We start from the raw sequence: 13600 nt of genomic DNA, 5'->3' as shown, positions 1-13600 counted from the left end.
GTATGCATGTTACTATTGCAAATCAACATACTGTAGCTCCCAATAATTCTTGATTTCAACTTCAGAGAAGATCCTAAAAATGCCATGGTTCTGGGATGTGTTTAAAAGAATAAGTCAGTTATTTTGCTATTATACTAGGATTATTCTGAAATGGATCAGTCATTTAGCTATTGGATGGATAGTGGATGGGTTCCTAATTCATGATTGTGCACATGTTGAATGCATTTTAGAACAATTTTTCGTATTATTTGTTATTTAATGCCTACTTATACTGTATTGTGTGTCAACTGTATTTTGCTTATTGTGTTTGTACATGTCAGTGCCCCGGCATCTTAGCCAGGTTTGTTTTTGTTTTCCCTGTCTATGTGCTCTTGTTTTTCCCTGTGTTCCAGCCCTGCCCTGCTCTCCGCCCTGTCTCTGCTCACCTGATTACCAGATCGTCCCCACCTGCCTGCCTGCGCACCTCCATCCCATCTCCTCATCAGCCTTGCCCTATATATTCCCTGCTTGTGTCTGGTCTTGTTGCTAGTTCGTCTCAGTTTACCTCTTGTGCTACAAGCTGTTTCTGTCCTGTTTTGCCTGCCTGGATTACCAATCTCACCTGTTCAATTTGACCACATTTCTTGGATCTGTTTTGGTGTTGATTGCCGAGTTTTCCTGGTTTTCTGACTTCGCCTGCCTTGACTTCATTTTTGGATTCCGACTTGGATTTAATAAATTACCCATTGTTCATCCTGCCTCACTGTCTGCGGCTGAGTCCCTGCCTGAGCCCCGACAGTACACTTTGACATTATGTGGATGTTTTGTCAAATTGTATTTTCTCTTGAAAAAATTCCATGATCACCATAACTACCTGGTTATATAAAACATTACTGATTTTTTACATATACGAAGTAAACCATACTGAATGATCTAGATCAACGACTGTTCAAACTCAGGGTCCAAATGCTGATGTTTCAAACCCTGTAGTCTCTCTCTAACTTTCTAATCCCACAATCTACATTTTTCATTCCAACTTTTAACTGCCAAAACCACTTCACTTTCAATTAGGGGAAAATAACATAATGTTGGCTAGCTTCTTCTTCAAAATGATTACATGTGACGGCTTTCTTGTGCCAAACTTTAAATACAATAATTTTCACAGAAAATCTAGTTTTTACTCCCCTGTTAACCCAGTCAGGACTGTTAACACAACCCTATTTTCTGTCTGTTAAATAACAAGCTCCTTTTTTAAATAGGAGAGTAACAAGGAGTGTTTTTCTCCCTCTGTCAGTTGAAAGCAAGGACCCAGAGCACATGGCATTGATCAAAATGTTATTTTCTCCCTCTCCCTCTCTCCCTCCCTCTTGGGCTTGAACTGTTAATTGAGGTAGAAAATATTAGTCATGCTTTGGAACGAGTGGCATACAGGGGAGGAAAAATAAACTAGCGAAGCAAAATGAGTTGACTGTGGAATAGAGAAAGTGAGAGAGGGACAAGAACGACCAGGGGACAGAGAAAGAAAGAGAAGGAGAGAAAGGAGGAGGGAGACAGAAACAGCTGACACTGCAGATACAGTAAATTACAGTAGGGCTGTGGGGGTGTATATACACACATTTCAATCTACCTCACAAAGAAATGAAGGAGTCTGATATATATTGTCGTTTCTCAAGGCCTCAAAGTATTCTTTGGGTTGCACCTTTTCTCCGTGTTCCTCTGGAATATTTGAAAGGGTTTACCTAAACTACTCTCAAGACATTTCATTCATTTTCAAACGCTGTAAGCAAAGTAGCTTTCAAAAGTAGCCAAATCTGGCAGACTATGACCTCTATTAAGTGTTTGGGCAAAAAATAACCTTTGTCTTAAAGAAACTGAAAGGTGTGCTTACACCACACTTTACTGAGGCTCTAAATGTTTGCTCTGCCAAATGTTTTTTTTTTCTCCTTTGGGAATATAGTGACATTATTATACTGTGCTATACTGTTTATCATATTTCCTAATTTTGTTGTGCATTACATTAATCACATTGCTTAGATATTACTTTTTTTAAATGTTGGATTGCTCTTGATTTGTCTTCATTGCTGAAACTATACAAATTATCCACAATTCAACAGTAATAATTTTGCCTGTTTTAGAAACAAATATATGTGTGCCCAAATGATAATCCCAAATGAAATAAGGCTTGTACCATGTGGATCTGTGGTGTAGTAAGATGTTATAAAGAAATCCTCACCCACAACCTAATATAAAAATCAAGTAATTAAAGCTTTAACAGTTTGTCAATGCAATTCAGCTGTGCAGACATTTTCCATAATATGTGACATCTAAAAGATCCTCATAAACGTAATATTTCAGGCAATTCATATTAATTTGGGTTCACCAAATCACAGCTCTGAAATGGGAAACTGATCCATATCATTTCATGCAAGGTTTCAATTGAGAGACACTGCCAGTTAAATTGAATTAGACCAAGCCTGTCTCAGCATCCCAACCACGGCCACAGCTCTGCAGCAGAACCCCCAGTAAGATTATGTTCCTGTAAACTAGAATGAAGCCCATGATCCCTTGCAGCTGGGAGCCTGTCTGTACTGCACTAGTATAGACAGTAGTCAAACCCTCAACCACTACAAGTCCGACAGCTCATGTCCTGTAATGTCATACATTGGACACACAGACAATGCCATCCTGATCAACATAAAGAAGTCTGAGGTTTCTGTTATACATACGATGCATATAAAACAAGTATACATGTGCATTTTTAGCTAAAATCAAAGCGAACAAAGAATCACATAGACCTAGCATAATGTTGTTTCTGTGTCACAGTACGCTACTGTGAACATGACATTTGAAACTCTGCTCAATAGGATATTACAAGCATCAATGCTATTATCCAAGTCCACAAAGTAAGGTCAGTGGTAATCCGTTACAGATAATGCTGGTGGCAGTCTGCAAAAAAGGTGCATTTTATAATTTAAAAGTAGTAGCTACAGTCTACAGTATTTGTGATTCTTTTTTTTACAAATAGATGAATAGGCTAATTATAATAAAAAATAATATTAACCATTAGCACTGCTGTTGTAGTTGTCATCATCTTTGTCACCATAAGCAGCAGCAGCAGCAGCTCTGGACCCTAAGAGCTGTTGCGGTGAGCAAGAAACTGCGACATGTAGCAAAATTGTTGTATTGTGCAAAACAACCATCTATGCAACTGTAGTTAAGATGTTACCAAGGCTTTCTGTTTGTCATTGCAATTGTGGCAGTATAACATTAATACTACATATCCCATATGTGCTATATACGTTTGCTTTACCACCTTATCTATTAAATTTGTTCCCACCAGTTCATGAAAACAATAAAAAAGATTATTTAGCAGTTTACAGAGGGAGTGGCACTAAACAATTTATCTGCCAGTTGGAAACCAGTGGAAACCAGATTAGGCAGTTGTTGTTTTACTGACAGGTCCTTTGCATGACAGAAGTATTCAGTGGAAAGGAAACGACTGCATTAGTATGTTCTCTCAGGAATTCAGTGTAAGTGGGGGCTGTTTGTGCTGACAGAGCTGTGCATTTACAATGCTGTCCAGGATCAAGGTCAGGGACTTGACCTCAACACTCAGAAGCAAACAGACACCTGCAGCCTCAGAACTGCATCATTTGCCCATTGATAGAAAAGCAGAGCTGTGATCATTTGTTATAATCCGGAGGGCTGAGATTTCAAATTTTATCACAGGAAAATGATAAAGAACTATACAACAATTAGTAATTCAGTGATGACTGGTCTCATGACATGTTTCACATGGAAGGTCATTTCCACAAAACTTTTGCATTAGTCAAAATTAGTCAAAACACAGTAATACAATGCACATATTCCCTTCACATAATCTCTCCTCTCCCTCCCATTGTATCAATGTAATCCTATAGTATCACACTGTACGTGGTCTGCATCTACTCTTACTCTCTTTACTCTCTCTTTACTCTCTCTCTCTCTCTCTTTCTTACACACACACACACACACATACACACACACACTCCTCAGAACACTCTGTGGAACAGTTCTATTACCAGAATCACTTACAGGCTGCCAATTCATTTTGGGGGCGAGAGTCACACTAAACGATCCTCACAGTTCATTTATTTGGGCTGTTGCATTGGAAAAAGGAATAAGCACAGCTCTGCATCTCTGTATTGGCTGCTTCCCAGTTCAGGCCCATTCTGGCTAATAAAGTCACAATAACAGGATGTACATCACCACTTAACCTCCTCCCCAACCACCACACACTCGTGCTGATACTGGCTCCCTGTGGAATGGACACACTTTCCCTGCTTGCTTCCATGTGTGGCCCAGGTCACCACCATCAGTGGATCAAAGAGAGAAATCTGTAAAAACAATGCGCTGACACTTTGAACCAGAGATTCTCAGCCCCTCCACACCTTTCCTGGCCATTTCCAAAAGACTACACTTACTGAGATAAACTTGGGAAAGGAATTCTAGAGTTGGATGTTTGCCTTGTGCTGTTGGGCAATTGTGGGCAGTTGTGACCATGGTAATCAACGGGTGCATTTAATAAGAAACACATAATTGTGACTTGTACGTCGGTGAAATTAAAATACATCTATTTATCTATAAGGCTGATACTGCAGGGTTTGTTGTCTAACTCAACCACCAAAGAATCCCTAAACTGCTGCTCAACAGAGGCCTTGTCTGTGGGTCTAGTTTTGACTGTTTCTACACTTCAGACTGTAACCACAGACAGAATGACTGTGGCTTCATTGGCCAAGATGGCATGAGGAGACCACACACACATGCACACACACATGCACACACACATACACACACACACACACACACACACACACACACACACACACATACATACAGAGAGACACACACACACACACCTCCAGTGGAACAGAACTGATCACCCTAAGCGGAGTCATGAAAGCCAACCAGATGTCCTTAATCGTTTCAGACAGCATGAAAGCGCAGTAAGAGGGGATCTGACTGAGGTTTCAGCATTTTGAGAGGGTATGGATAAACAGAGTGGTAGCCGCGTGTACGGTGAACAGCAAAGCGATATGGAAACAAAATGTGTGGAGACTCGTGGGACCTTGTAAAAACACTCTCCTAAACCCAGACCAGAAAATGCAGCATGAACATGCACAGCAGACAGGAGATCAGAAACAGGCTTAATGCAATCGATAGCTGCTGTTTAGGACATTTGCAGTGTGGTACACTGTGCTGTGTGGACTAATGATTACAACTATGAATTACCTAAACATTACATCTTCAAACCCAAATCTACAACAGAGCAGGAGCACTGAACATCTTTATTCCCTTCATGTAAATCACTCTGTGGAGCGCTCTGCAACAGTTTCTTGATTTGAGTCCTATCTTAAATTAGATTTGATGGATTGACTAAGGCACAAATAAAACGTAAATTGAATTCAAACATATCCACAAGATAGCATCTTTATCTTATAATTCTGAACAGTCTATTCCCCTCTTTGTTGACTTCGCCTGTTCATTTCAGCAATGAAAAGCACCATTTTAACATGAATAAATTCATCCTGGCTCTGCTTAAACTGGAACACATTTGCTACAAAGCATTCTGATAATATAAATTACAAAACACTGTAAACACGACAGTTATGACAGACCAGGAATAAGTGGTCATTAGTCAACTCCAGGAAAAAAACATTGTACTCGTGGCTTTGGTGTCCACAATGCAGTCCATGTGATGAGGCACTGGTACTAATGTAGGGTTCCACTGGTTTCCCATGTCTGTGGGGACATACTATGCTTGGCTCCAGTGCCTCAATGTCACTTAATTTATGAATCACTTTCACAAAGCTCAATCACAAGCACATAAAACACAGGCCTGCAGCAACATCTTCCAAGGGTTTCGTCCTTGTTCTGTCACCCGGGATTAGAGTTCTAGGCTCCAGGATTGCCAATCAAAAGGCAACAAGTTTAAACCGTTCTTTGCATCATACACAAAACATTTCTTCCTGGATTTCTGAAGAAGGAAGGTCTGGAAAAGCAAATTACAATAAATGCCTGCCTGCAACCCAGGCCAACATCTAGCATTTTTACTGACATTACTGAGGGAAAGAGCTTTTTTAAAAAGGCTACAAAATTCTTAAAAGTACACAGTTGTTGAACTACTAAATTATCCTTCCGTGCATTCAGAATGAAGTTGGGTTCCATTTTAAATATGAAAGAAGGTAAACTCACTGGTTTCAAGGTATGAGAAAGCAAAAAAAGATGTACAGATACTGATACAAAATGTTGATTAGTAGTCCTTTGTGAAAAATTAATTTTATATACAGTATATATTGATTACTGGCCATAAGGAAAACGCAAAATGGTAATGTATACAGTTATGGCAGGAGTTCTTTTTATTCAATACAAATTAAATTGAACATTTACCCCCAAATACTGAAACAATGCCTAATGCCTTCAAACCACTGCCAGTCTAGTAACTCAGTTCATGTATTCATATTAGTTTTTCATATTAGGCATGAGCACACAGTACAGCTGTATTTCGATACAGCCAGGTTGGGATGTGTAATGCTGATTTGACTTGGACAGTTATTTACTATAAAACAAGGTAAGGTATTTCTCTCTGTTTACAACTCAAAACATATGTCTTTCACAAAGACAATATATTGCGTATGAGAGATGTCAAATTCAGATCAGTATGCAATTAATAGGCCAGTAAAGCCTAATCAGTTATTAAATAGTTTTTAAACAAAATCCAGTATATAAAGCATGTTCCCTGGACAGGGGATAGGGAAGCACTGCAAGACAAGTATGGTCATGAGGGGTCTTTAAATGAACAGTAAGTAATAAATTACTTAAAGCTATACTCAGGCAATACACACTGCTTAATGTACACATCTGGACTAATATGTTGTATTGTGTTGTCTAAAGGAAACAGATGAGTAGATGAGTACTTTTGTTGAAAGTAAAATGTCCCAGTCATCAAAAATTGGCCTGTGGCCACTTCCCCTTCTAACACCAGCACACAATTTTGCTGGAACGTCCAGCATACTACCACTGTGTTCTGGCCCAAATTCCCCGATGTAACACAGATCTGAGGTCACTCTGCAGAGACAGGCATTCATTGTCAGAGCACGTCTCTAGTGGTCTTGTGTTACAGCCAGCTGTGAGACTCGCACCTTTCACAAGTACCCTCATAAATCAACTGCAATATTCTCAGCTTCATGATTTACAGATGGAATGTTGCAGGTAACACTGAGTGGAATACATTACATTTACCTTCAGCTTTGCTTCACAGATCTGTGAAACTGAACTTAATTTCAGATAACAAAATGTAGCCCGCTACCATCTGGTTTCAGTCAACAACTGATTTATGTATTTGGCTGGAGAGATTATTTGAAGTGACTGACAAATGCTGGAACTTATTTAGGCATGAGCACGCTGTGCTGTTTTGTGTGCAGTAACATTGTCCCACCTGGGAATGTATCCCACATGCCCATGTAGCAAAGTTTCAAGTAGAATCAAAAGGCTATAAATCTAAATTGGTGTTTGTGTGCGTGTGTGTGTGTGTGTGTAGGTGGGTAGGTATATCTCATTGTTGTACTTTGCAGAATGACTCCTTGGGTGAAATCAGCAGTGGTCAAAAGATAAAGGGGTATATGTGGCATATTGTTGGGGTTTGGGTGCTTGTACCATATGGTATCCGTCTCATTGTCCAGGAAGTCCATAGCACCAATCCCTGCCAGTAAATTTTCCCCAGTTAAACCCCACTGATTTACTGGCCTCACTTCCTATGGAACTGTGCCTTTCTGGAGGGTGAGGAGGAAATCTGCTCTTCATTAGCGAGATCAGTTTATCGCAGTCTGTTAAAGACATAATCTCACCAGATGTGCGTTAATCTCAGCATCTGGATGTAAAATAGTGAGACCTTGTTATTTTCCTCTAAGAGTGATCCACGTCGCCTACCCTGAGGCTGACACTTTGCAATTGCTCCTCGGCTTGGTCTATGACATGATGGCATGAGCAGCAGCAGTCCTTACATTGTGTAGCTATAACAATACATATCCCTGCACTACAGCTATGTAAACCAGTTTCAAAGGATACATTTAATGAATAAATACATACATTGCCTGCATAATTCCAATGACATGTTACAGCAAAGAGATCATATCCTGCATTTTGAGGTGACTTTCACACCAGAGTTCAATGGGAGGTAAAATATGGAATGGCATCTGCCCTTCAATAAGACCTTGTCCATCTAATGTTAGATAAATCATTTCACTCCATGTAAGACACTTACTGATGTTTCTCTGTCACTGTTACCTAGATTTCTGACCCAAGGCAAAACAGGAAGAGGAAGGGGACAACACAAAGGCCAGATGCTCACAGCTGGGGACATCCTCGTCCAAACAGGAAAGAAGTGGCTTGAGGGGAATAAGGGCAACCTTTTCCATTTTCGAAAACCCACAGTTCCCCTCTATTAGGAAAGGGAGACCAGTCAGCAAAACAGATACATAAAATACTGTAAAATAAAATACATGACACGAAAATAAGCGTCCTTTTCAAGACTATCCCAAAGATAGTCTTTGTCTTATGTGACTGTATGCATGAAGTTCCCGTATCAATCAATCATCACTATTACAGTTGCAACACATACAAGATTGATGCTATGCTTAATCTCAAGGGATTATCCAGGAAAAAAGCAGCATTTTACTACTGAACTGTCTTGCATGGTTGTCTGAGTGACTTGGCTCAGTCTCAGTCTTCTTTTCACATTCCCATGGAATGTGGAAACGTAATAATATTCATTATGACCATTCTATTTTTCTTGAAAGGTCTCATCAGGTATTATAGTCAGTAAATGTTTCAGCATCTGTGTTACAAAAGTAAATGTCAGATTTCACTGCTGGTGAAACACTTCTGTCTCCCTGTCGCAAACCTCACTCGCTTCCTTCCCTCTCAGTCTCCACTACAGCGCATCTGGGAATTGACGGCGACCAACAATAGGAAGCAGGTAGGAAACAGCCTGGCGTGTAAATCCACAGCCACAGTCAAACATCCCTTTCCGTTGGGCAGCAAACATAAACCTAGGGGAAATGAGGAAGAGAGAAAACCCCTCTGCCACTAGGCTGACACTGGCACTCCATCCTGACTTTCCAATGCCAAATCAAGAGGAGCCCTCTGACAAGACATAAACTACTGTTTTGGAAAAAAAGAATGATGACTTTTAATAACTTCACAGTACACTGACTGACTTTCAGTGACTAATTTCCATTCTGTGCAAGGCCTGGCTGTGCTTTAGGTAAGGTGGTGGCTTTGAAATGAATGATTAATACTTGTTGGATCATGATTGTTGGTGCATCTTCAGGACTGAAACTGGGAACAAAGATGTCAATTTCAACATTTCAAAAGTGAACTAAAATTCATAAAGAAGGGTTACACAAATCATCCAATTATAACCTTAGTGGCCTCACATGATATATCTGCATGGAACATTTTAGTTCCATCCATCTTCAGCAATATGAGTAGGGGATGACTTTCCAGGGTGTCTGGAGCTATGAGGGAACAGAAATATTTATTTCAGTGCAGATGGGCTCCTATCTGCAAGTCAAAGAAATATACCTGAAATGATGTTCTGGTGGAAGTCTGGGGTTTTCCATCATAGTATAGTGGGTTCTGTGTGTCATTTCCAGTTTCTTACCTTGTAAAACTGCAGTATAAGAAAGCAAGTGAATAATCTGTGACTGAATGCATGACATAATCTTTGGGTTCAACAATAAGAAATTCATATCACAGAAGATAAAAATACAAAATTATATCCCCATTTTTTCAAACACAGCAGCACCTGTGTCCTTACCGGTGCCATATTTTCAACATCCAAATTCTGGGTGTGGAAAATTCAGTCCATCTTACTCTCTTGGTAAAGCAGTTCCTGCAGCATGAAAACGGGGCCTCCAGTTACTAGATCTTAATTCTCTATGTCTCCTTCTCTCCTCTCTCCCAGACTGACACTCATTATAGGGACGGCTACAGCACAGACCCTCACCACAGAACATTATGTGGTCACTCCCCACCCCCTTATTTACGCTTCTTGGAGCACAGTCCCTCTGCCAGGCGCTGTCTGCCCATGTTCCACTCTGAGAACGGAAAACAGGAGATAATTCCCCCCACCCCACTGCTCAGCTAACCACTGCCTGACTGCAGCCATATCTGTTCCAACTTCCCTGCTTGCATTGCTGCAGTGTATTTGTTTTTTTTTATTGTTTTATATTTATGTGGTGTGCTTAAAACACTGTGCTACTTTCCTGTAATGGTTCCTGCCTGCTTTTGTATGCCCTCATTGTCTTTAAAGAGATATCATGGTGATCTGTTTTGTCATGATAATTAATATCTTCCATGCTAGTGTGTGGGATTACAACCGCTACAGCAAAATGACACAGAACCTGCAAAAAAATCTGTTCACATTCATGCATAGATCGATATTGCCTTCTATATTATCATGTATATCAACAACCTGATAGGTATATTATACTCAGCACTTCAAACCACATGAAATTGTTTTCAGAGAAACTAGCTGGGAGTTATGAGACGGATTTTTAAAATTAAATTGCTTTGAGTATTTTCCTGCATCCTAAGCATATACTGTAACCTCCCACTCTGCACCATGACAGTTTGGAAAATGAAGTAACTAAGTAACATGTGTGTGGCAGATTTCAGAATCTCCTCTTTCCAGATTTTGTGTTGAGTTTACAGGTCGACTTCTCAGGTCACATTATCACCCTGTGTTTTTCATTCACTGAGCGTAATTTCTTATAAGCGTCTGAGTTTGCAAAGACTTCAAACACTTAATAGACCACCAATCACAATTCTGTATTTTCTGAACTTTTTCAAATTATCTACAGCAGAAGCCCTTTGGGAAATTGGCCCAGTTGATACTCAAAGACTAGAAGTACACATAAGACCATTCCTGCAGTAAACCACCATGTTTAAATACACAAATGTGTTACATTTCTTATTTTTACAAGACATCAGTGGAAAAAAAAAAACAGCCAAAAACAAAAAAGTGTATTCCTAGTACAGCTTTTTGCTATCGCAAGGACTTTTGTAAAAATCCATCCTGTTGGTGTGTCTTCAAAGTCTGTATAATAATCCATTGCAACCTTGTTGATATTCTGGGAGTAGGGACAAAAAATATTCATGTAGCAGTTAAGAAGGACATTGTGTCCCAAAGTTTGGATACCAAGATGCCAAATGCAACCAATCCAGAGAGATAATCATGGATAACATTCAGATTCACTGGATGGAATAATGAAGGAAAAGCCATTGTGGTGACTAGTTCACATTCTTCCTGTCATTTCTGCCATTGCTTTAATACTGCCTTGAATCACAAACCAGCACAGTTCATCCAAAAATGTTCAGGTCTCATTTTGATCTTGGAATACCCAGATCCACCTCTCAATACTGAGTAGCTGCGGATCCAGGACATAAAGAAGGAAAACTATCTCTCCATTTCCTATCACAGTAGGAAAACAAAAGCTGGCCCACTACCCCAGACTTCCTCTGTAGTATGTACTGGGAGGTGAAAGTGCAGCTTAGTGCTGATGAAGCTTGCACTAGGCTTTGAGGCTAGGACTGAATCAGTAACTCTGTAAAATTGCAAGCTAAATGTTTGCATGTATACAAATAACAGACAGAAATTACTTTGATTTAAAAAAAAAAAATCAAGATTGGAAATCCTTGTTTTCAGCATTACTTTGCTTCTATTGAACACAGAACAGAAAGTAAAACGAGGATTAAAATCATTGCTTCAGTACCAGCTAATACTGTCCTGGTTCATATTTCTTTCTCACTTCAGATAGTGCTGATCAAGCTCAGATGACCTGCATGAGAACTGAGCACTAAGGGTTTGGCCATCCTTGCACTGCTGGATCACAACACTTTGTGATGGAAGTCGTTCTGGATAAGATGCATGTAATGTAATGTAATGGAGCACAAATGTCTCATTATTTGATATTTGACTACAATATCCCAGACATAAAGTAGCCACACCCCATGTTAACAAAGTAAATCACAAGTGTGTGTTGTTGCTTTAATTACTCAGATGGATCGTTGATTGGCAAGAGGCTATCCTCACTGCAGTCGATTCTGATTAATTACATTGCTTTGCATGACCTTACATTCATTTAGCAGACGCTCTTATCCAGAGCGACTTCCAGCACAACAAAATACAAGTTTATCCATTCAAGTTGAATAAGAGGTATTAGTCTCACATAGATTTGGTTTAGATGGTTCAATAAAAACCCTGATGGCACTTCCACCAATCGCTGTAGCAGGAATGCATTCTAGAGACCATGCATGAAATCACCCTGTAAATCTCTGCCTGCGCTGGAGCTGATGGCTTTCTGCCAATCATTAAAATGTGAACAATTAACTTTATAATAATTGCCATTACTACGCTATTGCACACTTTAATTATCCGATTCACTTATAAAATAAGTATCAGTTTGCAAACTGACATTCACAATAACAATAAGCACTTAAGCATGTTTTCTGCAGGTATGTAGTCTCTTCAGTGTAAGAAAATCTGATTCCAGTATCGGTACATAAAGTCACAGAGCTAAGCCATAAAATTTAAAACTTGACACTTGTTTGGAACACATGGAAGTTATGTAATGCTTACTACGGGCAACAACTGCATTAAATTATCAGTAATTCCACAGAAATAACGTTTGTGTTATTTATATTTGTTAAACTATTTGATCCACCGTTCGTAGCTAACTTATTGTCTGCTTTCACTGTAAAGTAATGCACAATTTAACTGACTGCGCTAATCAAGAGCATACACCGTACATCCTATAAGACAATGAGCTGTTTTCTTAACAAGTTCATAAATTGCAGATGCCGCTGTCCTAGTACCCATCTGCAAGAGTGTTAGTGATTCATATCTACTGAAGAATTATACGTAAGCGTACAGGTGCGAAATTAATTGTAATAATAGCTATGTAGGCTATGCAATCAAAGGAAAAGTGGGTCAGAGAATAGGAGCGACTCTTTTCTACTGCAGAATGTCTAAAGATAGGTGATTAGCAAAACTTCCCAAAAAACACAACACGGTCCTAAATAATAAAACACAGTATATTCAATCAACTGGTGAGCAAATTAATTGTTCTAAAATGAAATTCATAATACTTCATTCTTACCTTGAATCAGGGCATTTAGGCTATTCCATTCAAGATCTGCAAGCAACAGCTATTTTTGCGACCGCCGTCACCTTTGTGTGTTCAACGAAAAAGATTTACTTCCTCTATAAAGTTGCTAATTAAGGTGCATAACTGAAAACGCAAGTTTTGTGTCGCCAGCTTCTCTTGTGACTAAGACAAATATCGAGTATGTCTATGTGGCTGTAGCCTGCTGGTCATTCCCGGAGATGTCAAAGTGATGCGCGTTTGTTTTCTGCCACCTTGTCCCATTTATCAGGTGTGTACTATATTCGGAGAGTCCGCTGATGCGCACTTTGCTCGGGATAGCCTGGATCTTCCGCAGAAAGAGAACTAGTTCAGGAGACTGAAACCTGCATGGTCCGTTCACCCTCAAGACGTTTCCTGAAGCTCCGCGGACA

At 39.6% G+C, this 13600-nt stretch overlaps 1 protein-coding gene across 1 annotated transcript in view; it reads right to left on the bottom strand.

Annotated features, from left to right (window-relative positions):
* Positions 1–13300, bottom strand: part of LOC118784539 (multiple epidermal growth factor-like domains protein 10) — a 30192-nt gene extending 16892 nt beyond the window's left edge. Inside the window, exon 1 of the mRNA XM_036538818.1 lies at positions 13182–13300. The gene's annotated coding sequence lies outside the window, so the exon portion shown is untranslated. The remainder of the gene's footprint in view (positions 1–13181) is intronic.
* Positions 13301–13600: the final 300 nt, after the last annotated feature.

The sequence above is a fragment of the Megalops cyprinoides genome, chromosome 10, assembly GCF_013368585.1.
Source record: "Megalops cyprinoides isolate fMegCyp1 chromosome 10, fMegCyp1.pri, whole genome shotgun sequence".
In the NCBI taxonomy this organism is placed as follows: Eukaryota; Metazoa; Chordata; class Actinopteri; order Elopiformes; family Megalopidae; genus Megalops; species Megalops cyprinoides.
This window is presented reverse-complemented; position numbering and strand designations above follow the sequence as displayed.